Source organism: Tupaia chinensis, unplaced genomic scaffold (assembly GCF_000334495.1).
Source record: "Tupaia chinensis unplaced genomic scaffold, TupChi_1.0 Scaffold000093_1, whole genome shotgun sequence".
In the NCBI taxonomy this organism is placed as follows: Eukaryota; Metazoa; Chordata; class Mammalia; order Scandentia; family Tupaiidae; genus Tupaia; species Tupaia belangeri.
In genome coordinates this window covers 3,760,608-3,784,185 of record NW_006159555.1, presented here as the reverse complement: position 1 = coordinate 3,784,185, position 23,578 = coordinate 3,760,608, and the positions used below count along the sequence as shown (strand labels likewise).

The 23,578-nt window shown below is 36.7% G+C and overlaps 1 pseudogene; it reads right to left on the bottom strand.

Annotated features, from left to right (window-relative positions):
• LOC102496332 (tripartite motif-containing protein 5-like) overlaps positions 1 to 23,578 on the bottom strand; it is a 120,987-nt pseudogene that overhangs the window by 11,082 nt on the left and 86,327 nt on the right.

The window sequence follows — 23,578 nt, the reverse complement described above, 5'->3', positions numbered from 1 at the left end:
AATAACAATAAAACTACTAATTTACTTTTTAATATATAACTTTTTTATAAAGCTATTATTTTCCCTATGTTAACTAAATGGTTCTCATTATTAATAACACATATTTTGATTATTTAGCCTCCACTCTCTCAATTTCTTTTTGAGAGGTTCCTCTTTTCTATTGTGTGAGTTGTCATGGCAGCACAGTGTGTCCCAACAAGCATACTTGACTACAACAGTCAAAGGAGATTCTGGACACTTTTCTTCTTAGATACATAATTTTTGTCATCACTGTGGGCTACCATACTATGGTGAAGGGACCTCTGCTCAGCCATTGAATTATGCTCTCCTGGGATGTTTGACTCATGAGTAGGTTGAAGCAAGAACTGAAACAAATGATTTCTTATTCCTACTGCAGTGCTGGGCAAGCAGCAAAACCAGTACTTCTGTACTGGTCAGTATTATTTTTAAAACCGAGAAATGAACATGACACTTCAGGTAAGATGTGACTGGCAGGTACATGCTGAGTGATTTCTGTGGTGGCTCTATGATCCATAGAGTACATTTATTTTTTGTAAGTTAATATCTACTTATAACCTATAGCCATCTAAAGTACTACATTGCTTCATATTATTGTTATAAATCCAAATCCCTCATTGTTGTTGTTTTGTTTTTATTTTTTGTTAAGAAAGGCTGCTTAGCAAGGTGTATTAGAACAGCTTAAATTAGAAAGGCTGCTTATGCTTAGCAAGGTGTATTAGAACAGCTTAAATTCACGTTTAGAGTATTTGAACATTATAATAGACACACATGCACATATACAAACACCCATCAGATACATGGGTGTTTTATACTGACAAGGTGATTTTGAATTCTGGTTCTGTCAGCTTTCTGTCACCTGAAATTTTGCCATGTTTGCAGATCTTAGGTGTCAGATTGATTTCAAGTGGCTCTTATGCTGCAAATAATATAACTGAATAGTTCTTTCAATATGATATACCTCAAATATATATTTTTTAAGTATAGAAACAACTTTGGTGAGATTTGCTTATATGTCCTACTTGCTTTTTGTTTAATATTTAAATTTTTTTTTAAAAAGTTGTTTCTCTCAGTTTTCATTTTTGTACTCTCACCATAACTATATGTACTACCAATAGCATATGTTTTACCAACTCTAAATTTTTAGGTACACAAGTAGTATAACATTCAAAATTTTGAATGTTATTTGAATTTTTGATATCATTGGCCTATGAAAAATAGTATTACAAAATACTGTTTATTTAATCTTGAAAAAGTAAGTATATCGTATTTCCAGACTTTGCTGAGAGTTGGCTCCAAAAATTAAATTTGCCAAAAGGACAAGGTGGTAATAGACATTATCTTCCCTTCTTTTTTCCAGGTGGTTTGATATGCCCTATCTTCTATAACGCTTATTTAGTGAAATTGTACATCAGTACATTTAAAATTTTCTTGAAGCAAGTATAGTATGGATATGACTATTTGCCTATGAGTAGATCTCCTCTGGGTTGGTCACACATGTATGGATGCTTCAGGATTGTGGACATTGTGCAGGATTGGGTGGATGCTACATCCCCAGTGTCCAGAATTTTACACCCATTCTAGAGAACCATGCATGGCACAGAAAGCCAATTTCCCTGAACCTCAAGAAATGACTTGGCTAATGAGAATGTTGGTTAAGACAGAGATTTTTCTGTTTTATGGGCATTCCAAATTACCTGAATTCTGCCTAGGGCATGAGGGGAGAAAAATCTCACTACCAACTGAGATGTTGCCTTGTTGGCAGGATGTGTGCTTGAAGTCTGAATCAAGTTGCTACAAAGGAAATAGAGTAGTGTTTATCATATATTTGAGTGTGCAAACTATGATGCATGCATAATGAGCTTGATGTAAGCATCTCTAAGATTATTGCTTTATTAAAAGAGAAACTTTCAAGTCAACTTCATTGTAAAAAGTTAGGAGTAAGGAAGGAAGCCTTGCCCCTAACTTTTGTATTGTGTGCCTACTCTGTCCCAAGCCGGATGGATTGCATATCATATCTTTCATTTACAAAGACCTCACCAGATAGATACTACCTCATATTGCAGCTGAAGAAGAAAGGTAAATTAGTTGGAGTACTACAGAGAAACAGAACAATATATATATTAAGAAAATTATTATAATAAATTGATTCATGTGATTATAGAGGCTAGGAAGTCTCTGTATCTATAGTCAGCAAACTATTCCAGGAGAGCTAATGGTATAAGTTTTAGTTCAAGTCTGAAGACCAAAGACCCAGAACTAAAGGTATAAGTGTAAAGCTGAAAGTCAGGGGGCCAGAAGATGGCGTAGTGGTTATGTTGCTGAACTCCTACATGGCTGACCATGGTTTGAGGCCCAGACTCAGTGGCATGAAACTCATGCTTGGTATCTGTGTGTGCTCAAGATCCCAGGAGGAGAATGAAGGAGTAGGGATTGCGGTGTGTCCATACCCCTGTGTGTGTGGGGGGGGGTGATTTCTCACTTTCCCTCTCATTTTCTCTATATTTCTGTCTCTCTGTCTCTCTTTGGCAAGTGCATGTGCCCTAAGGTAGAAACTTAAAAAAAAATTGAGAAAAAGTCAGAAAAAAACATTGTCCCAGCTAAAACAATCAGGCAGGACGAGTTCCCTCTTATTTGGTCTCTTAGATCCTTTGATTGGATGAGACCTTCTCACATTAGGGATTTAGGAAGGGTTATCTGCCTTAGTATACATATTCAAGTGTTCTTACTTTAATCTAGAAACAACTGCACAGACACATCCAGAAGAATGTTTGTTCTAAATATCTGGGCACCCTTGACCCAGGCAAGATGACCCATAAAATTGTCACACACAGTAGGAATTAAGCATTTAGCTCATACTTACACATCTAGTAAGTAACTGGTGTAGCAAGAATAAAACCTCAATACTGAGCATTCCAAAGCTTCCTAGTAACATTTGTGTATTTTATGCTTGGTACTTCTTAGGCTACTTTAAGGTCAATCAACAATTGACACGTGCCATTCTCTGGTCTTCTGTCTTAACTACAAATTAAACTTACCTTAATCTCTTAAAGGTTTTTGGGAAAGTCTTCTACACTCAATCACCTAGGCAGACCACCCTACCCTAATGAATGTATTTTATCTGTCCCTTTCATTCTCTGTTGACTCATAATGACATCTTGGCCAACATTGCTAACTGACCTAGAGTGCAGGGTCTCTGAGACTGGGCTGCAATGCTAGACTAAATGTTTCAGATAAAGGATAGCCCATGTAAGAATAGGTAAATGAAATTTAGCTGTGTTCTGCTGCAGGTAGTGTCAGTAGGAATTCTATTTCAGAGGAGGAAGAGGGGAGAGGAGAGACAAAACTATAGTAGCAGCTTTTTCCCTTTTTTTCAAAGTGAATGAGTGTGCCACACTCATGACAAACATTTAAATTATGAAGCTGAAGTCCTTTTCTTGAGCCTGTATTTCAAGTTCAGGAGACAGAACTGTTGATAGGACATGCCCCCTACACACATCCGCATGCCCTATGCACATATCTGTTCAAAGCCCAGAGGTGTGTTGTGCTGATACACTGATTATATGGCCCTGTGTGTAACCAGGTCAGGGCCCAGCTTGTGGTTTTTGAATATGTTTTTTTGAAGATAGAAGAAAAGAAGGGCTTCTTCTTCTTTTTTCTATAAATAATAAGGCAGTGTACATAATTAAGTGGAAAACCTGCTGCCAAGAGCTGGCTTTAAATAAGGTTGGCAAGGTTGTCTTGTTCTGGGTGCCATTTTCTTCTCTTTGCCCATCATCTAGGACTTTATCCAAACTTGCCCTTTGTGATACAAAGAATTAATCTTTTCTTCCACATGAAACAGTCAATCACTTGACTCACTTTCCACATAGTGACAGAGATTTCAAAAAATCACCCTTGATGCTGGCATGCCAGCTCCTACTCCTTCATACACGGAGAAGATTCTTGCATTTGTGCCCTTGACCTTCTGGTTACTGCTCTGAAAAGATGAGAAATTTATATGGTCCTGATCTGGTGGCTCTGAAAAATCAGATAAGGAATTAGGAGTCCTATTTTAACAATTCCCTATGGTATGTGTTTGAATATGTGGCAGGCTAGTTCACTTTCTGAAAACACAGCTGATGACATGGCCTGACACTTACATTATACTAAAATTATAAAGACAATTTTCTGATTTATTTAAAGGCTTTGAAAATTATTTAAAACCACAATCAGTGAAGGAAAATTAGAATATTCAGATGAGCAGAACAAAACATAAAAGTCACTCACAAAACCCTGACACAGACAACCTTCGTACATATTTTGAAATATAGATTTAAGACTTTTCCTTATAACATGTTCACACATAAACACATATCAGAAAAGTTGAATTATTGTGTGTATACTATTTCAAAATGCTGCTTTGGGCATTACTGAAAATTTCTGTCCTATACTTTAAATGTTCTCTTTTAAAACAGCAGAACACTGTCACACAATTGCATATTGTGCACAATGGTGCAACTGTACCACATAATATTTAAACAATGCCCAATTGTTGGGCATTTTGATTTATTACGGATTTTTTCTTTAATATAAATAATCTTGTAATAAATATCAGTATAAAATATTTGCCTTGGTTCTTATCCATATGTTTTATCTGAAAAATTCCTAGAATTCATTATGTTTTAAGAATATTTAAAAATTATTGAAATGATAAAAATATATGAAAAAATATATGCAGTTATTTATTACTGCATTACAATTATCCCCAAATTTAGTGGCTTAAAACACAATCACAGTCATTTATTTTGCTCATCAAATCATTTCTTCTTAGTCTTACGTGGTATCAGTTGAATTCACCTGGGAAATGAGGGATTTATTTTCAAAATGGCTTAGTTACTGATCTGATCAGTTGTTGCTGATTGTCAGCTGCGATTTTTCTTTTAAATATTTTTTATAGATATTTTTCCTATAGATGTGTGTGCTTGCCAAGAGACAGAAAGCAAGAAACCACCCGTACCCCTTTCAGGGGGATGTCTACACTGCAGTCCCTTCTCCAGTCACCTCTTGGGATTTTGGGCAAGCATGCACATGTGCCTGGCATGAGTTTTAAGCTAAACACTGGGTGTAAGTCTCAAACCCTGGTCGACTACATGGGAGTACAGTGACATAACCATTATGCTGTCTGCTGGTTCCTCAGCTGGGGCTTTAACCAGAATCTTCTGTTCCTTTCTTTTTTAAAAATTTTTTAAAAATTTTATTTATTTCTTTTTGTATATACATTCAATTGCATGTTAACCTATCCATGGACCCCTTGAGTTTCTTCAGAACAGGGTGGCTGAGTCCCCAAGTACAAACACCCTAAGAGAACAAGGCAGAAATGCATGACATTTTGTGTCCTACTCTTGAAAGTTGCAAAGTGATTCTTTCATTACACTTTTTTGATTGAGCCAGCCACACAAGTGTGCCCATGTTCAAGAGGAGAGGACATAGACTCAACCTTTTGAGGGGGGAGGAGACAGTGTTGTGGAAGAGCACATGCAATGGGAGATATTGCTGCTCCCTTTGGAAAATATAACCTTTTATAATGTATAGTAAAAATAGGAAGGTATAGAAGTAGAATTTTAAATTTTGAGGTAGATCACATACCTCTGTGTGTTTTATTGACAGTACTTCTCTCAGTTTTTATGGTCCACAATGGAAAGGTAAAGATTTGTTGATTCACTCAGTGGTCAGTAAAATGGTTAGGTCCTAAACTTGGAATATAGTCAGGGGTTCTCCCTGAGGGTCTTATGGATCAAAGAGAATAAGAGGGGCAAGTCAAGTCAAAATATGTTTGGAAAGAAGGCAGTCAAATGCCAATGAGACCAATTATAAAAGCCATTTCCAAAGACTCGGGTGTACCATCAACCTCAGGTTTATTCTACAGCCTTTATTGTAGAATAAAGAGTTCAGTTTTTATTAGTTGGTCGATATATGATATATGGATGTATCAGAGGCCATGTGGATGAGTAACTTCAAATTAAAAGGAACCTTGAAGGTTACAGGGTCGAATGTCATAAAACAATATTACTTGCTCATGTTATCTAAGACACAAACAACCTTACATGTTAGTTCATGTAATGGTCTCAGTATAGGGATGCCAAAATAAACTTGGAAGTAGTTTAGACTCTTCTGGTCCTTCAAAAAGCTCATGGACAGGAGAAAGTGTCAGGGAAGCCTCAGAGGGAGTGCAACTGGATACTCCTTTCAAAGACTTGGCCATTTAGAAAACCACGGTCACATTCCATTTTTTTCTATTAAATATCACTATTGATAATATGTGTTATTGCAGAAATCTCTCCTTTAAAGCCATTTTTCATCGAAACCATATGACTGGTAGTTGATCACTGTAAATCACTCTGCCATTAGGATAGTATCTTTTGGTACTTCTCCCCCCCATTATGAAACTGCTCTAGAAAGTAATAAGGAGGACCTTTATGAATTGATAAGCAGTTAAACCTAATTTTACATAGATTCAAAGTTCTCATAAGAGTGCAAGCCTTTCTTTTCCTTTGCTAGTTGGAATTCTTTTCAACGATAAAAGAATGATGCTCTTGGAGTGACAGAGTAGATTGTAATATTTCTCAAAGAGTGAACAGAAATACATTCTCATAGTGCACATGCATATTAAAATAAAAGGACAAACGAAAGGTCTGCATGACTTTCTCTGTCCCCACACACTCATTTTGTGGCAGGAAAATTCTGGAACTTTAGTTCAACATTGATAGTTCAAATTTCACTTTAATTAACTTTCTGAATGCAAATATGTAATGACATTTGCAAAAATCAAAGACCCCTTTGGAAATTTGATTTGAAGAGATGAATAAACCCAAGAATTTAAACTTGAAGTACTCCATGACAAGCATGTAGAGTAGCAGTTATCACATTATTTGCTAGGCAGTGTCCAAATTAGATTTAGATTTAGTCTTAGTGTTTCTCCAGGGACTGTTTTTCCTGCCTTTCCTGCTACCCACGAGACATTTTTGGTTGATAAAACTGTGTGTGGATGTCTGTGTGTGTGTGTGTGTGTGTGTGTGTGTTGCATGTTATTGACCATAAATGCTGCCAAATATCCTATAAGACAAAGGAAAGCTCTCTACGACAAAAGTTATCCAGTCAAAAATGTCAAAAAGTACAAGTGGTGCAGAAGTTAAGGTAGCTGGATTCCACATGCCAACTGTGTGGTTGTGCTTGGAGTCCTAGACCTACCTGGTGACTTGAAAAACATGCTTAGTGTGTGTGTGTCCAAAATCCTGAGAGAAGAATGTTGGAGAAGGGATTGTGGTGTTGTTATCCCTCTGGAGGGGTGATTTCTCCCCCTCCCATCCCACCCACTCTCTCAATCTCTTTCTAATGAGTGTGTGTCCCCTATAGCAAAACTAAATAAAAGTGAAAAGTGCTAAGTTTGAGGAAGCTTAGTTTCAGTTCAGATACAAATATGACTGTTATGAAAGACCTGCTCTCATCTATTACTGTCAAGACACCAAAATCAGAAAAAATAATAAATAAATAAATAGTTGTCAGAAAAGTCATGACATGGTTTTCTATGCAAAAATGCATTGCGACTTTTCAAATGACCCAATATATATATTTGTTTTTTTTCTTGGTGTGGGGAGAGGTTTTTGCTATAGGACATGTTTGCTTGCCAGAAAGACAGAGAGAGACAGAGAGACAGAAAGCGAGAAATCAACACCCCCCCACAAAGAGGGATGGCCACACCTCAGTCCCTTCTCCTCTATTCTCCTCTGGGATCTTGGGTTTATATTTATATAATTTTTTGAGAGGTTTTTGCTATAGGGTGCATGCACTCGCCAGACAGACAGACAGAGAGATAGAAAGTGAGAAATCACCCCCCTCCCCCGGGGAGGTGGCCACCCGCAATTCCTTCTCTCCTCCATTCTCCTCTCAGGATCTTGGGCACGCACGCACGCACACATGCCTGGCATGAGTTGAAGCCACCGGGTCTGGGACTTGAATCACAGTCAGCTACATGGGAGTTCAGCGACATAGCCATTATGCTAACTGCTGGTCCCTATATATAAATTTTTCCCTTTCATACTTAAATAGGATTCTTTAACTTGGGGACCATAACAAAAGGAATTAGTATAACTAGACTAATACAGAGCGTGAACTATAAATAAATATTTGAAATAATTTATTAGGCCTATCTATAGGGAAACTACTGATTTCTCTTGTTACAATCTGATAAAATTTTTGGTTCATAAGGACTATATTTTAATTAGGTTTTTAATAACAAGTTTTGTTTAGATGGAAATGTCTCTAGTAGTGTATACTGGCTCATTAGATTTCATAATACATTTACTTAATTTTTAAACAAAGTTTTTTTGCATTATCTCTTGCTGGTTTACTGATGGTGTTCTTGTTTATTCTTTTTCCTTTTTTGTCTCATTGTGATTTCATTCTATCCTTACACTATCTTATATATCTAGGTCTGAGCAATTCTTTTTGGAAGACTGGATACTTAGACCCTCCAATTGCTATAAAAAAAGCTTTCCTATTCTTTGTGTTCCAATCTTAAGCCATTTTCTGTGTCTCTTTCAATAAGGTTGCACTTTTTCACTGACTATTTGCTTAGAATTCCTAATTGTTTATGGAAGGCCAACATTTGTTTGGATATATAGATATTCAGTTATTGACCACACTGAATAATATTTCTGGTCATTAATTTACTTATTATGTCCTATTTATTTCAGAAGGAATTTGATGACATTTACAAAAATACTTTCAAAACTTTAACTCTTTTGGCTATGCTGTGTAGAAGCCACACTGACTACACTACAATCCAGTTGGACCTATGGGCCAGCTATTTTTAATCTTTGGACATTGACAGCCACTGAGTATTGGGATCTAGAGAATCTAGAGAGGGACTATTTGTCTAGCCATTGAAAACTGAGACACAAAGAAAGTGTGTCTGCAAAAGCACTGTTAGGAAACCTGCTCCTTTAAAGATACCTTCTTCTCTAACATCTTTTCTTGTTCTATAGTTGGAAAATTTTCCTGCATCCCAGAAACTAGAAGAGTTATGCTTAATATGTCAAATCTATAGCTCCTTACCTCAAGCTACTGCTGTATCAGAAGTAAAAATTATTTTTATCTCTTTTAAATTTTTTAACTCTTCCTTGATCAGTTATGAGTGATTTGACTACAGAAATAAAGTACTGCTTACATTTCTGCATCTTTTTCTTTAAATATTTATTTATTTATTTATTCATTCATTCATTCTACATTCAGTCACTATGTATCATTACAACATACAAAATTAGTTTTTCCTTCCTGAGTACACTGTATATAGAGAATTAGATCAATTTTTACTGTGTAATGATAATTTGAATGGTTAAATGGTAGACCATCACTTACTATTTCTATTTATCCTTGGAGACCTGTACTTTACAGATGGGGCATTTGGCCAGACTCCCAGAACACGCACCCCATCACTCTGAGAAGAACATTAAAAGTGTAGGCTACAGATCCATTATTGAATTTAAAGGTCAGTGACATATTGTCCTGTTGCAGTTGAGGACTCAGCTCTGAAATGATTTTTGCAAGAATTTTCTTATTTAAAAAAATCTCTTTTATGTAAAACTTTTCATTGGCTCTAATCAGAAATTTAATTTATTCAGAGATAAGGCAAAGGAAGATCTTAACTTCTCTGATGTGAGGGATCTGAAGAAATTAAGAGCAAGGAAGATAAATATCAGAGCGTCAGCACTACACACATTTTCTAATGGATACGATCTTTGCTTTTGTTATTTTAATTTTCTCTGCATGGAATCAGATAGCCTATGTGTCTTCAATAATGATGATACTAAATTGCTACCATTCTAGGTCTCATGAGAAAGGCCTAAAGTAATTTTAAATTTTTGTTTGGATCCAAAGGGATAATGCATTTTTGTTCATTCATTTATTTGTGAAAGACAACTATGTAAGTGATACTTTGGTAGGGTTTGGGTATGAAAAAAAAAACAAGATAAAATGTATGATATAATACAGAAAAAAATGTAGTTTTGCATTACTTAATGTTTTGGTCAGCAGTGAACCACATGTACAATACAATGGTGATCCCACAAAATTATAATGGAGCTGAAAAATTTCTACTGCCTAGCAATGATGTAGCTGTCACAATTTCCAGGCTATAGGCTTTGTTTATGGTAAGTATCCTATATAGGTGTACCATTTTTATCTTTTATTCCATATTTTTATTGTGTCACTTAAATGTTTCAATATATTTATGTACACTAATACTTTCAATTGCATTCCAGTTGCCTATAATATTCAGTACAGTAACATGTTATATGGGTTTGAAACCTGGGAAAAATAGAATATACCATAAAACTTAGTTGTGTAGTAGGTTGTGATGTAGATTTGTCTGTGATGTTTGTGAGCAATTAACTCACCTTTGACATATTTCTCAGAACTTACCTCCATGAAGTGACTCACAGCTATGTAGTACTATAATAGAAAAAAGGTACAATGTATTTCACACAGAAAGAACTGATGATGAGTGCTTTTCAGATGGTTTTGGGAACCTTTCACAGAGATCTTTGAACTGAGTCTTGAGAATAAATAGGACATTATCAGGCAAAAGAGAAGGGAGAATGTATTAAAAGCAGATAAAACACATATCTGAAGAAAGGTTTGGAGTTGAGAAATAATAGGGCAATGATAACTATATGGCATGTCTTTCATCTTTTTGTTCAAACACACTTTTCAGATAGGTGATGACAAGTGCTCAGAGATATGATGTGATGTGAAAGGGGTGGAAGGCAGGGATAGAAATAATAAAGTAATTATTCCTGACAGAAGAAACAAAGAGAAGAAAACAGATTGGAGACTATGATGAAGCAATTATTAATGGTCAAAAGAGAAAGATGCCTTCAGAGCACTTAAGTTCCCTTAGACAACTCTTCCCAATGGTGGTAGTGTTAGATGTTAGGTACACTCAAGGAAATCAAAAAGTAAAAGTTAGTATATACTTGAGAAAAGAAATGTTTTTATCCATAACTTCCAGACTGTGTAGTATGATGGCTTGAATAAGAAAGTGAAGATACCTAGAAATACATCAGTTCTTTTTTTTTTTTTCTTTTTGGAGAGATTTTCGCTATAGGGCGCGTGTGCTCGCCAGACAGACAGACAGAGAGAGACAGAGAGACAGAAAGTGAGAAATCACCCCCCAGGAGGGATGGTCATGCCGCAGTCCCTTCTCTTCCATTCTCCTCTCGGGATATTGGGCACGCATGCACACGCACCTGGCGTGAGTTTTAAGCCACCAGGTCCGGGACATGAACCACGGTCGACTACGTGGAAGTCCAACGACATAGCCATTACGCTAACTGCTGGTTCCAGTTCTTTTTTTTTTCTTAATAGAGATTTTTGCGAGGCCAGCAGGTGGCTTGGTGGCTAAGGGCACTGGATTCCCACATGGCTGACCATGGCTTAAGTCCTGGAATTGATGGTTTGCTTTCTCACTTTCTCTCTCTCTCTCTCACTCTGTCCTTCTCTGGTCAAAATAAATCAAGTTAAATGAAAAGTAATTAAAAAAAAGAGAGATTTTTGCTGTAGGGTGCATGCACTTGCCAGAGAGACAGAGACAGAAAGCTAGAAATCACTCCCTGGTGGGGGGGATGGCCACTTCTTCTCTATTCTCTTGGGATTTTGGACACACACATGTACATGCACCTGACATGAGTTTTAAGCCACCGGGTCTAGTACTTGAACTATGGTCGACTCTGTGAGAGTTCAGTAATGAACCATATGCCATCTACTGGTCTTGAAATAAATCAACTGTTAAGTGATTGAACAAGGTATCAGAATAGGATTTTTATACCATTATCTCTTCACATTTCACTTTTTTTTTTTTGGAGAGGTTTTTGCTGTAGGGCACATGTGCTCACCAGAAAGACAGAGAGAGACAGGGAGACAGAAAGCAAAAAACCACCCCCCAGGGGGATGGCCACGCCGCAATCCCTTCTCCTCCATTCTCCTCTCGGGATCTTGGGCACGCACGCACATGTGCCTGGTGTGAGTTTTAAGTCACTGGGTCTGGGACTCGAACCACGGTCAACTACATGGGAGTCCAGCAACATAGCCATTACGCTAACTGCTGGCCCCACATTTCACTAATTTTTGACAACCATCCGTGAAAAGGGCATTTTTGTGGAAGTTAGAAGGTCTAACAGAACAATTTCGGCATACTGTTGGGGCAGACAGTCTTAGAAAAGATACATTAAAGAGGGTTAAAAAAAAGGTTCATATTATCCATATCATCGTTCTCAAGGATGACACAGCTTAGTGCCAAGAAAGACCCCATTAACCATGGTTCCTCCATGGAGGAAGCGAGAATGTAGTGAATAAGTGCCCAGGATACCCAGCTGTGCAGAAAGAGGCCCATCTCTTTCTTGTTTCACCCAAAATACTGAAGGGCTTAGCATGGCTGAATGGCTGGGGAAAGCTGGGGACAGAGAAAAAAGTGGAGACTCACAGTAATCAGGGCTCAAAACTCAACAAAGAGCTGTGCATCTTACTAATCTTTTCTTGGATTCTATCAGGATAGCTACTCACTGATCCATCTGAGATATCTCATCTGCAGATGCACAGCGTCTAATGGTCTACACAATTCTCCCCTTTCTTTTCTGTGACTGACTGCTTACATACACTACACTTACCCTTTGCCAATAGTTTGTAAGCACATGTAGTCAGCTCAGTTGTTTTGGAGGTCTGGAAAAAGGCACACAAACTTGACTTTCAGAGTGACGCTCTAAAGGAAACAAGGCCCTTAGAAACCAGCCTGGATTTATGAGATTGACAGAAGCTATATTTTCTTAAGAATACCCTCTCCCACTCCAAGAGAAGAATGGAGTGTGTTCATCCAGAGAAAAAGGTTTTAGAGAGCCTTGGAATCACTTGTCAGGCTGATTGGTAAAATCAGTAAAAACTGGAAGAGGTTACTACTACATATCTAAAACTGGTAATGCAAGACATCAAAGAACATAAAAAATTGGACAGTGATACCACCAAGGACCACAATGATTTTCCTAGGAATGGATCTACCCAAAATGGAGATCTATGAATACAATGACAGAATTTAAAATAATTGTTTTACGGAAGCTCAGTGAACTGTAAGAGAACACAAATATGCAACTCAATGAAATCAAGAAAGCAATACATGAACAACAACAAAAGAGTTCAACAAACAGAACAAACAAAAGCAGAAATTCTGAAACTAAAATAATGAGTGAAATTAAATATACAGCAGGCAGCACCAACAGCAGGCTCAATGAAGCAGAGAAAAGAATCCATGAACTCAAAACAGATCATTTGAAATTATACAGAGTTAAGGAGAAAAAAATAAAAAATATTAATGAAAAGGAGTATAGAAAGTTGATGGGGTATGTGGGACACCATCAAGAAAAATAATATGTTCATTATAGAATTCATAGAAGGAGAAGAGAGAGGGAAAGTTTATTTAAAGAGATGGCTGAAAACTTGCCAAATTATAGGAGAGATACCCTGAGATATCCAGTTATAAGGTTTTCTAATCAGTTCAATCCAAAGGACTTCATTGAAACATGTTGCAGTCATTTCTTTTTTTTTTCACATTTTACATGTTTTATTAATCAAATGAGCAAATGTTTATTATTAAATCAAGATACTTCAAAGATGTTTTGTAATTAATGGATTGATTTTCTCACAATGATCCAAAGTAGCTTTTAACAACAAAATTATTTATGAAAATAAAAACAGACATTTGTATATGTTATTTAAGATTATGCTGCTGAAATTATAGTTTGATTTCTCCAGTTTTCAATATGTAAAAAGAAAGGATTTGAACAGAAACACTCTGGAACAAAAACCTCTACTCTTAGTATATATTATTTATGATTTTTTTCCTTAACTCTTTGACAGATAGGAGGCATGATGAGTAAATTGCCACACTGCTAAGGATTCATTTTATAATGAGTGACTCCTATATTGGTCTTTCTTAATACAGAAGTTGTTGAAAATCTTTTCTTCATCTCCTTATTCAGTTTCAAGAGGATTTGGGTTTTAAATACTTGGCAGAGGTGCTGTTTTAGTCTTTTTTTTTTCTTTGAGGAATTAGTAATTTTTGCTTGGGAGTCTGAGAAATGGTAGGAAAAAAATTCTCTTCAAAGTGCAAATAAAATATTGGGAAGGATATGGCACAAGTCAATTTGCACATCCTAAACTTGACAAGGACATTCAAGAGGAAAGAAGGGAGACACAGAAAAGATGCTTACCATAGTGCAGATGAGCTCAGGTGCATGAGCTGCATCCAGGGCAAGCGCTCTGCACAGAAGTGGTGAGGATGTAAGAAGGTTCAGGACCCTGGAGAGCATAGGACCATGGGAAACTGCACATTGGCAAGGATTGAAATACTGGGAAACACCCTGAGAAAAGTCACATGCAGAGAATTTATGAATGAGAAACCCATGATTTGTGACATTGAAATATGACAATGCCAGCCTCATAGCCTATGAAAACCCCAATGCGACAAGGAGAAACTGTCAGGGGTAGGGTCATATAGAAGGATTAGGGAAGGTAGAATCTTTATAAACTTTATATTCAGATTGATCCTGTAGTCCTATATCCCAGGAACCATATTTAGGATAGTACTTTACAACTCATTGCATACCTGGCATTATAGTGGGTTTGTGATAAAATTTCTAACATACTCCAGGATCCGGGCATGTCTGTTGGACATATCTAGTTCCCAGTAGTGTTTTCCTGATGTGATACATGGGGAACCCAGGACACCATTATCTTCATTGTTATAGTAATATGAAGAACTTGATGTCCTGTTGAATTTATGTCTTATTTGTCTTTGATCCACAGAAATAACAATGGTTTAATTAAAAATCAATGAAGGTTTTCGTGCAGAAAAAGCCATCTGAGCTCGGTAGCATTGAAAATTTGTCAGCTCTTTGAACACTTGCAGCATTCTTCCTCAGATCAGGAGCTTGGAACACCCTCTTCTGCTTGGGAAACGTTTTTGGCTTGTTCAGAATCAATGTCTCATTCCTTTTTATGGTCATTTGTATCCTGCAACATCTTTATTGTTGACCCCTCCAACCAATGCTCAAGATCTGAGATGAGATCTTTCACCACCTGACTCTGCTCGGCCAGTTCATTTTCAGACTCTTACAGGCTATGTAGAACATCTCCCTCCTCTTTTACCAGCTTCTGCAACTCCATCTGCTCTTCAGAGTCCACGGTGCCTCTTAGTTTTGCAAAATCTGCCTGGACTGCTTCTTGTCACCCTGAGTTTGATTCTTCCAGGAAGTTCTCTCTTCATGCATGTCGGCCTTTCACATCTCAATTGCTTGCTGTTTCTTCATCAGCTCCTTCAGAGTTACCCAGAGTTTCTCTTGGTATTCCTGGGCAACCTCCTCTAGGAGGAATGTCTGGTGACCACAATGCTCCTGAGATTGCTCACAAAGCCAGCAAAGGACTTTCCCATCCTGGTTACAGAGGAGTAGGAGCTTCTCTCCATGGCATGCACAGCAATCTACCTTCTGCCCCTCCTCTGGACTGAGGTTGGCCTCCCCAAGCCTCTCCATTATGTTGGCTAGATGGCGGTTAGGCTGCATGCTCCCAGGCTGGTAACTGACTCTGCACACAGGGCAGCAGCTCTCTTCTTCTTGTCCCACAGTGGATTTAGTGTGGTATGCAGTGATGCAAGACTGGCAGAAGCTGTGTCTACAGTCTAGGCTCTGGGGTTCTGTCAGGGGCTCCAGGCAGTTGGGGCAGGTCACTTCCTCCTTTACATCCACCAGGATTGCCAATCCATAACAGCCTCTCTCCTGCTTCTATTTGTCTTGCTTGTGAGGTTCCTCTGGCTCCTTGATCCTTGCCTTAGAGAATTCAGTTTTTCTTTCTGAAGGCTTCCAAAGTCTGTGCTCCACAAATCACTAAATATACTTTCATACACCAGTAGAGAAATTATGATTTTTTAAGATGAATGAAAGCAATCCAGAGCCTGCTTTTCACAAAGTCATTCTCTCAGAGGAAATGGGAGAAAACTGCAGTAATTTCTTGGCACCCACAGAGGATTGATTTCAGAATCTTCCTTGTATACCAAAATCTATGGAAAATTAAGTCTCTTTATAAAATAGTGTAGTATTTGCACATAACCTATGCACATTTTTTGCATACTTTAAATAATATCTAGATTACTAATAGTACAAAGTAAATGCTATGTAAATGTACTCTATTATTTTTTAAATTTTGTATTATTATTGTGGTATTTTTATTTATTTATTTATTTATTTATTTATTTATTTATTTATTTTCTATTTATGATTGGTTGGATTTTGGGGGATGGAATTCATAGATACAGAAGGAAATTGTATAATCAAACTATCAAAATTACAGACAAAAATTATAAAAGCAGTTAAACAATAGACTTGCCACCTACAAGGGAAGCTCGTTTAGACTATCACTGGATTTCTCAGTGGAAATCTTCCAAGAGATAGTGGATGATATATTCAAAGTGCTGAAACTAAAATCTGCCAACAGAGAATACTTTACCTGGAAAACCTGTCTTTCAGAAATGAAGGAAAGAAAAATACTTTTCCAGACAAAAGCAAAGGGAGTTCGGTATCACTAGACATGTCCTACAAGAAATGCTAAAGGGAGTTCTTCAAGATGAAACAAAAAGCTCCTAATTAGTAGCATCAAAACACATAAACGCTTAAAATTCACCAGTTGAGATAACTACATAGTCAAATTCAAAATACTCTAAAATTGTTAGGATGGTGTTTAATCACTTTGAATTCTAGTATAAAGGTTGAAAGTCAAAAGTATTAAGGGTAATTACAGCTAGAATAATTTGTTAATACACTTATAAAAAGAAGTAAATTGTAACAGCAAAGACATGGGGGAGTAGTAAAATGTATAATTTTTGTAAATTATCAGCTTAAAATACACTATCAAAATTATTAGAAATTTTATGCAGACCTCATGATAACTACAATACATAAACATTTAGTAGATACACAAAAGATAAAGAGAAGGGAAACAAAGCATATCAGTATGGAAAAAATCATCAGATCACAAAGTATTACAGCAGGAAAGGAATAAATAAGGAAGGAACTAAAAAGCAGACAGAAAATCAATTAAATTGTAATAGTTCTTAGCAATCCTAATTACTTTAAATATAAGTGAATTAAATTCTCTAAAGGACATATGGCTGGATTAAAAGAAAAAATCAGGCCAAATGTATTGTTGATATGAGACACACTTTAGCTCTAAAGACACACATAAGCTGAAAAGGAAGAGACAAAGAAAGATATTCCATAGAAACCAAAGAGAGGAGAGATAGGTATATTTATATCAGATAAAGTAAAAATTAGGTTAAAAAAAAGATAAAAAGAGAGACATTATATATCAGTATAAAATAATGAAGTGGTAAGTTTATCAAAAAGATATGATTATAAAAATATATGTACCCAGTCAGCAATACAAAAGTAGTAGGGGACCTCAAGATTCCATTTTAAAGAATGGATAGATCATCCAGACAGAAAATCAGTAAGAAAGCATGAACCTGAACTACATTCTAGACCAAATAGGTCTCACTGACTTCAAATGAACAGTTCATCCAACAACAGCAGAATACACATTCTTCTCAAGTGCATGCAGAATATCCTACAGGATAGAACATATATAAAGCTATATAACAAATTTAAGGTTGAAATCATGTCAAATATTCTTCTGATTACAATGTTATGAAGCCAGAAATCAAAAACAAGAGGAAAACTGGAAAATTCACAAATGTGTGGAAATTAGGCAACATACTTCTGAACAAATGGGTCAAAAAAGAAATCAAAAAGGAATTAAAAATAAATCTCAAAACAAAATAGAAATACAACAGTTCTTAAAAGTTTATAATAATAAATGCCTACATTAGGAAAAAGAACTATCTCAAGTAAATAATCTCACTTTCATACTTAAAGGAACTAGGAAAACAAAAACCAAAACAACTAAGCCCAAAGTTATCAGAAGGAAGCTACAGAGCAGAAATAAATGAAATAGAAACTACAAAATCAGTGGAAAAGATCTAAGAAACTAACAGTTGAAAAAAATTAAAACTGACAAGTTTTAGCATGACTATTTAAGACAAGAGAGAGAAAAATCAGAAATCAAATAGGAGTCACAGCAACTGATACCACAGAAATGCAAAGGATCATAAGAGACTACTATAAATGAGTATTGCCAACAAATTGGATACCCTACAAGAAATAGATAAATTACTAGACACATGCAGCTTATCAACTAAATCATGAAGAAATATAAAATCTGAACAGAGATTTAATCTTTGTAAATCAGTACTGAAAAATCTCTCACCAAAGAAAAGCCCAGAAACAGATGGCTTTTTTGTAAAATTCTACCAAACATTTTTTTTTTTTTTGGGAGAGATTTTCACTGTAGGGCGCGTGCGCTCGCCAGACAGACAGAGAGAGACATAGAGACAGAAAGCGAGAAATCACCCCCCAGGGGGGATGGTCACGCCGCAGTCCCTTCTCCTCCATTCTCCTCTCGGGATCTTGGGCACGCACGCACACGCGCCCGGCGTGAGTTTTAAGCCACCGGGTCCGGGACACGAACCGCGGTCGACTACGTGGGAGTCCAGCGACATAGCCATTATGCTAACTGCTGGTTCCCAAAATTCTACCAAACATTTAAAGAAGAATTTCAGTCTTCTCAAACTCATCCAAAAATTGGAGTGGAAGGACAGTTTCCAATCTCAATTTATGAGGCCAGACAAGGACAATATGAGGAAGGAAAATTACAGGCCAGAGGATGCCTGTGCTTGTTAGAAAGAGAAAGAGACAGGCAGAGAAAAAATGAGAAAACACTCTCTGTGGGGGATAGTCATACTGTAATCACTTCTCCATTTCTCCCTCCCTTCAGGATTTTCTGCATGCATGCACACATGCCCAGCGTGTTTCTCAAGCCAATAGGTCTGGGCCTCTAACTGTATAGTACATCCCTCATGATCTACTATGCCATGAGCAGGCCCCTAGTACCTTTCAAATAACATGAAGTTTCTAGGTATAAATACAACAACAAAACAATTGGTTGGTTTGTGATGAGATAGGAAACAAATGAACCTTGCTATCATTCACACCATCTTGAATCAATGACACTTTGTGAAGGTATTAACTAATCAATTTCACATATACAAATGAGTTCTCTCATTGGCTGCTGCTGAGTTTAATGACAGTTGTTTGGCTTACCTACAAATTGTGCTCAATTCTCTAAAAAAGAATAATGACTTTTTACAAGCTTCTTAGACCATTTGGCCATTAGAACTTTCCTTTACAAAAAGAACATTCCTAATAGTCAATTTTTATGCAGCCAGACACCAATCAAGCTTGTCTTGCATAAGTGATTATGTATATGAAGAAGGCAGCCAGAATGCTTAATTCTTGTTTTTGTTCAATTTCCAGACGGATTAACCTGAAAGATAAATATTGACAAAATCAAGGACTTACTGTCTTGATGTTGATTTGTAGAACTGGCATTACCTTGAAGTCCACTTAACTTCTATAAACGTTTGATGTGAACTTCCTTTATTTTCATTTGTAACCCACTTTGCAATTAATGTGCAACTGCATTGTGTATCCAGCAATGGTCTCTCTAGGCATTGGAAAGTTAAGACTAAGGCCTTTGGGGACCATTTTAACCAAGAGAGATGAAACAGGATTGAGACATCAGGAGAGAGATTAACTCTACTGGTGAGACAGAAGTTGATTTGTGTGTTCTTGAACTGGGGGATCCACATAATCCAAATCTCAATCTCAGTCACTATTTTAGCCATATTTAAGACTTACTTGAAATAAAGAATGTAACTCTTAGAAGGCAACTTAAAGGTTGGTCATCTCTTCTAGCCCTTTGCTAGATGCTTGAACCCCTTTTAGCAAAATGGTGGCCAACTGTTTTTGGTCCTTGCTTGAATGTTTCTACTGATGGAGACATTATTGCTTTCAGGTATATTCCATTTTGTGGTATAATAGTATAGCTCTAGTTTTTAGACCTTCTTTATGTTTAATTGCAGTCTCTTTCTTGCTTGTCTTCTTGGATGATTCCAAAAAAAATTACAAAATGAACTTTTTCTGTTTGCTAGGTAGTAGAAGGTTATTAGGATGTTTCTTGCTTGTCTTCTTGGATGACTCCAAAAAAAAAATTACAAAATGAACACTTTCACTTCCTGTTTGCTAGGTAGTAGAAGGTTATTAGGATTTCATTTATTCCATGCATATTTCTTACACCTTAGGGCACAAAATGAAAATGGAAACTTAGAAAAGTAGAAAATGTCAACTCTTGGCTTTAGAAGGGTTATAAAATGCAGGGACATCTATGGGAGTAAGGTACTTGGAAGAAATTACACAGTATATTTGTATCTTTATTTCCCCATCCCAATCACCCTTAGTTTAACAGGTATAAATATATAGTAAAATTACAAAATTATAGCTTGTTAGTATGTAGTGGTTATTGTTGCTGTTGTTTTGTATGTGTGTGTGTGTGTGTGTGTGTGTGTGTGTGCAGGTGTGTATGAAGGGTGATTGCAATAAGTAAGGGGGACATCCCAATCATTCTTTTTTTGTGACTTGGAAAAAATTTCTGCTGCTGTTGCCCAGCCCCTTCATTCCCTGTTTCCCCACAACTTACAGAGCCTATCCATGAAGCCATCTCTTGTCTTTCATTATGGAGACCCAACTGCCTTTCTGAGCCAGAGGTTTGGGTGAACACTATTTATACCAGGTCTGTTCTTTCTAAGGGGTATAAACAACCAGAAGCAGTTCCTCATTGCTCAGCCTTGGCAGAATATGGCCCCCTCCCCACCACTCTCATAGCTCTTTTTTTCTCAGAGTCTTAAAGAAGACTTTTAAGGTTTAAGGAAAAGGGGCAGAAGGCAGTATTTTAGGGAAATGATGAGTGGTAGCTGAGTTAAAATCAGAGGCCTAGGATCAAGCAAGATAGGTGAATAGTTTGAGAGTTACTGAAATTGCTATTGTTCAAAATCCCAAGACCATTTGGGAAATAAATTTCAATTATGTCAAACCTATCGAAACCTTAAACAAATATTTTCTTCTGTCCAGTTCTCTTTCTCCTTGACGGTAAAATGAGTAGATGGGATTGAGATGGAATCTGAAGTCCTTTTCAGCGTGTGCAGTTTGAGAATCTAAGCTTGATGTTGAATTTAGAGTTCAAAATCAGGTTTGAGCTAAGGGTGGGGGAAGAGAGACTGTGTTGTTATTAAAACCCTTTGTAAAATCCTTTTGAAAATATTCACACTGAACTTGAAAGTGATTTACTTTCTCAAACGCCGGCAAAGCTTTCAAACCAAAGGACTTCCTTCTACCGTGTGAGGAGGAGGAAACAGTGTGTGACAGACAAAAGTGAATGCTTTATGTTTAGGTGAGATTGAACACATCTAAGGTAACTATTACTTTGATAGAAAAGGCTTTCAGGGGGAGTTACAGAGATGAAAGCACAAATTTGTATAGCATAAGCTTATGGAGTGTGTTTCACTTACTTAGATATTGTTACAGGAGCAGTACTACTCAAAGGAGCCATGTTCACTTAAAACAAAATTCATAGATGCTACACAATCAAGCCCTCAGGATATTAGAACATTATCAGTGACCAAGAAGGAGAAACCGAAGAACTATTGATCCTCTAGTTCGATGGTTTCAATTTTTACAACGAAACTCTTTATTGTTCCTGAATTCCCTGATCTCAACATATCCTGTAATTTCTTTCTTTACCACCATCATTAAGCACTAGTTTGAATTAATAAAATATTTCAGTCAAAGGGAACCTGTCGTATTCTTGTATACATTACACATAGATCATCAATTGGATACATTTTAAAAAGAAAACACACACTGGTACCTGATATTCACTCAGCAAAACTGGACTGCCGTTAACAAAAGAAGAGATAATAGATGTTAGATAAAAAAAAAAAAAAAAGAAAAAGAAAAAGAAAGGAAATATACAAAACAATAAAAAAAAAATAGCAAACCAAACAACCAACCTGCAAATAACTCAAAATAAAAAGTATCTATTATAAGGGCTTTGAAATCAAGCATAGTAGTTAACTATTGTGGTAAATTAGATTTGAATTGATGCTGAGGGGTTTGAACCAAGGCATGGGTAGTAGAAATGGAGCTCAAGAGGCTGATATGAAATATATCTAGAACATGATTAATTAGATCTAGTAATGTGGTAGAGAGGGCAGAGTGGGTAGAGGAGAGAGAGGAGTCAGGGGTGTCTCAAGATTTCTGACTTGGAAGACTGGGTGAATGCTAATATCACTCACCAAAGCAGAGAAAGTGGGAGAGAAAGCTTCCTTTGGGGCAACGATGTCAAGTCTGTCTTGATATATTGCTCTCAGGATATATATGAGTATCCTTGAGGTGAAATGCTGAGTAGGCAGATAAATATCCTGTTTTTGGATCTATAGCACATGGGTGACAGAGGAAGCTACAGAAGTAGATGGGCTTTCTAAGAGATACTATAGAATGGGAACATGGTGTTATACCTTAGGCATGAAGGAGATAAGATAGGATAGGTCAGAGAATTAGGAGGAAAACCTGGAGAATGGAGTTTCTTGGAAGTTAAGAGAGAAAAAAAAAACTTTCTCATAGGAAGGTCAAGAACAGCAGTGTAAATATCTCAGATAGTCCAAGAAAATTAAAAACCTAATAAGTAACCCTAGAGGGGAGTACCTCTTTTCTAGTCTTTTAGTTTTCATAGGGATAATTTTCCCCTGTATACCTTATACCTTATTTCCTCATCTCCTTTTTTGGGTCTCAGGTGCATAATTGCTATTTGTCATTTAGGAATAAATCAAAGAAGTTTATTAACATACATGATCATTTGATCAGGATGTGACTTTGATTCTCTGTCCTTTCTCTTCTGCCTAAGAGAGTAAGACAGAAACTCGAGTTAATGTGTCTGCCCTACCGTCAAACTTATCCTTGGGTGACTGGTATGGGATAGGAAGTTAACAAGCTCATTTGGCTCTTATGGCTAAGTCACATTTATTTACTGTGAGGCTTCTTATATGTTTCCCTTTTTCTTTTGATGTAGAACTCAAGGAAGATAAATGCTATTTATTTTTCCACAACAAAGTGTCCCACAATAAATAGTAAACTTGGTAAATATGGTTTCCTAGTTGTTTTTTTGTGTGAGCACTTTTAGCCAGGTTTCAGAGTCCTGCAGACTAAATCCAAGAAGAAATAGAAGCTGTGAATGAATATACTTGAATGTGAGGAAGAAGATACTTAGTAGGGAAGATACAATGTCATGGGAGAGTTTATATTATTAAGATCATAGATATATGTTCAACTGTATGTTGGCAAAAGAACCAATATGAAGTTCAGGAGAAATGAAGAGGGGAGTGATGAATCTAAGTCTCTAAGACTTTGGGGATGAAAATTAGAGCAGAACTTGGGAATGGGTTTTGGTCGAAGAGAAAGGCAAAAACTTCTTT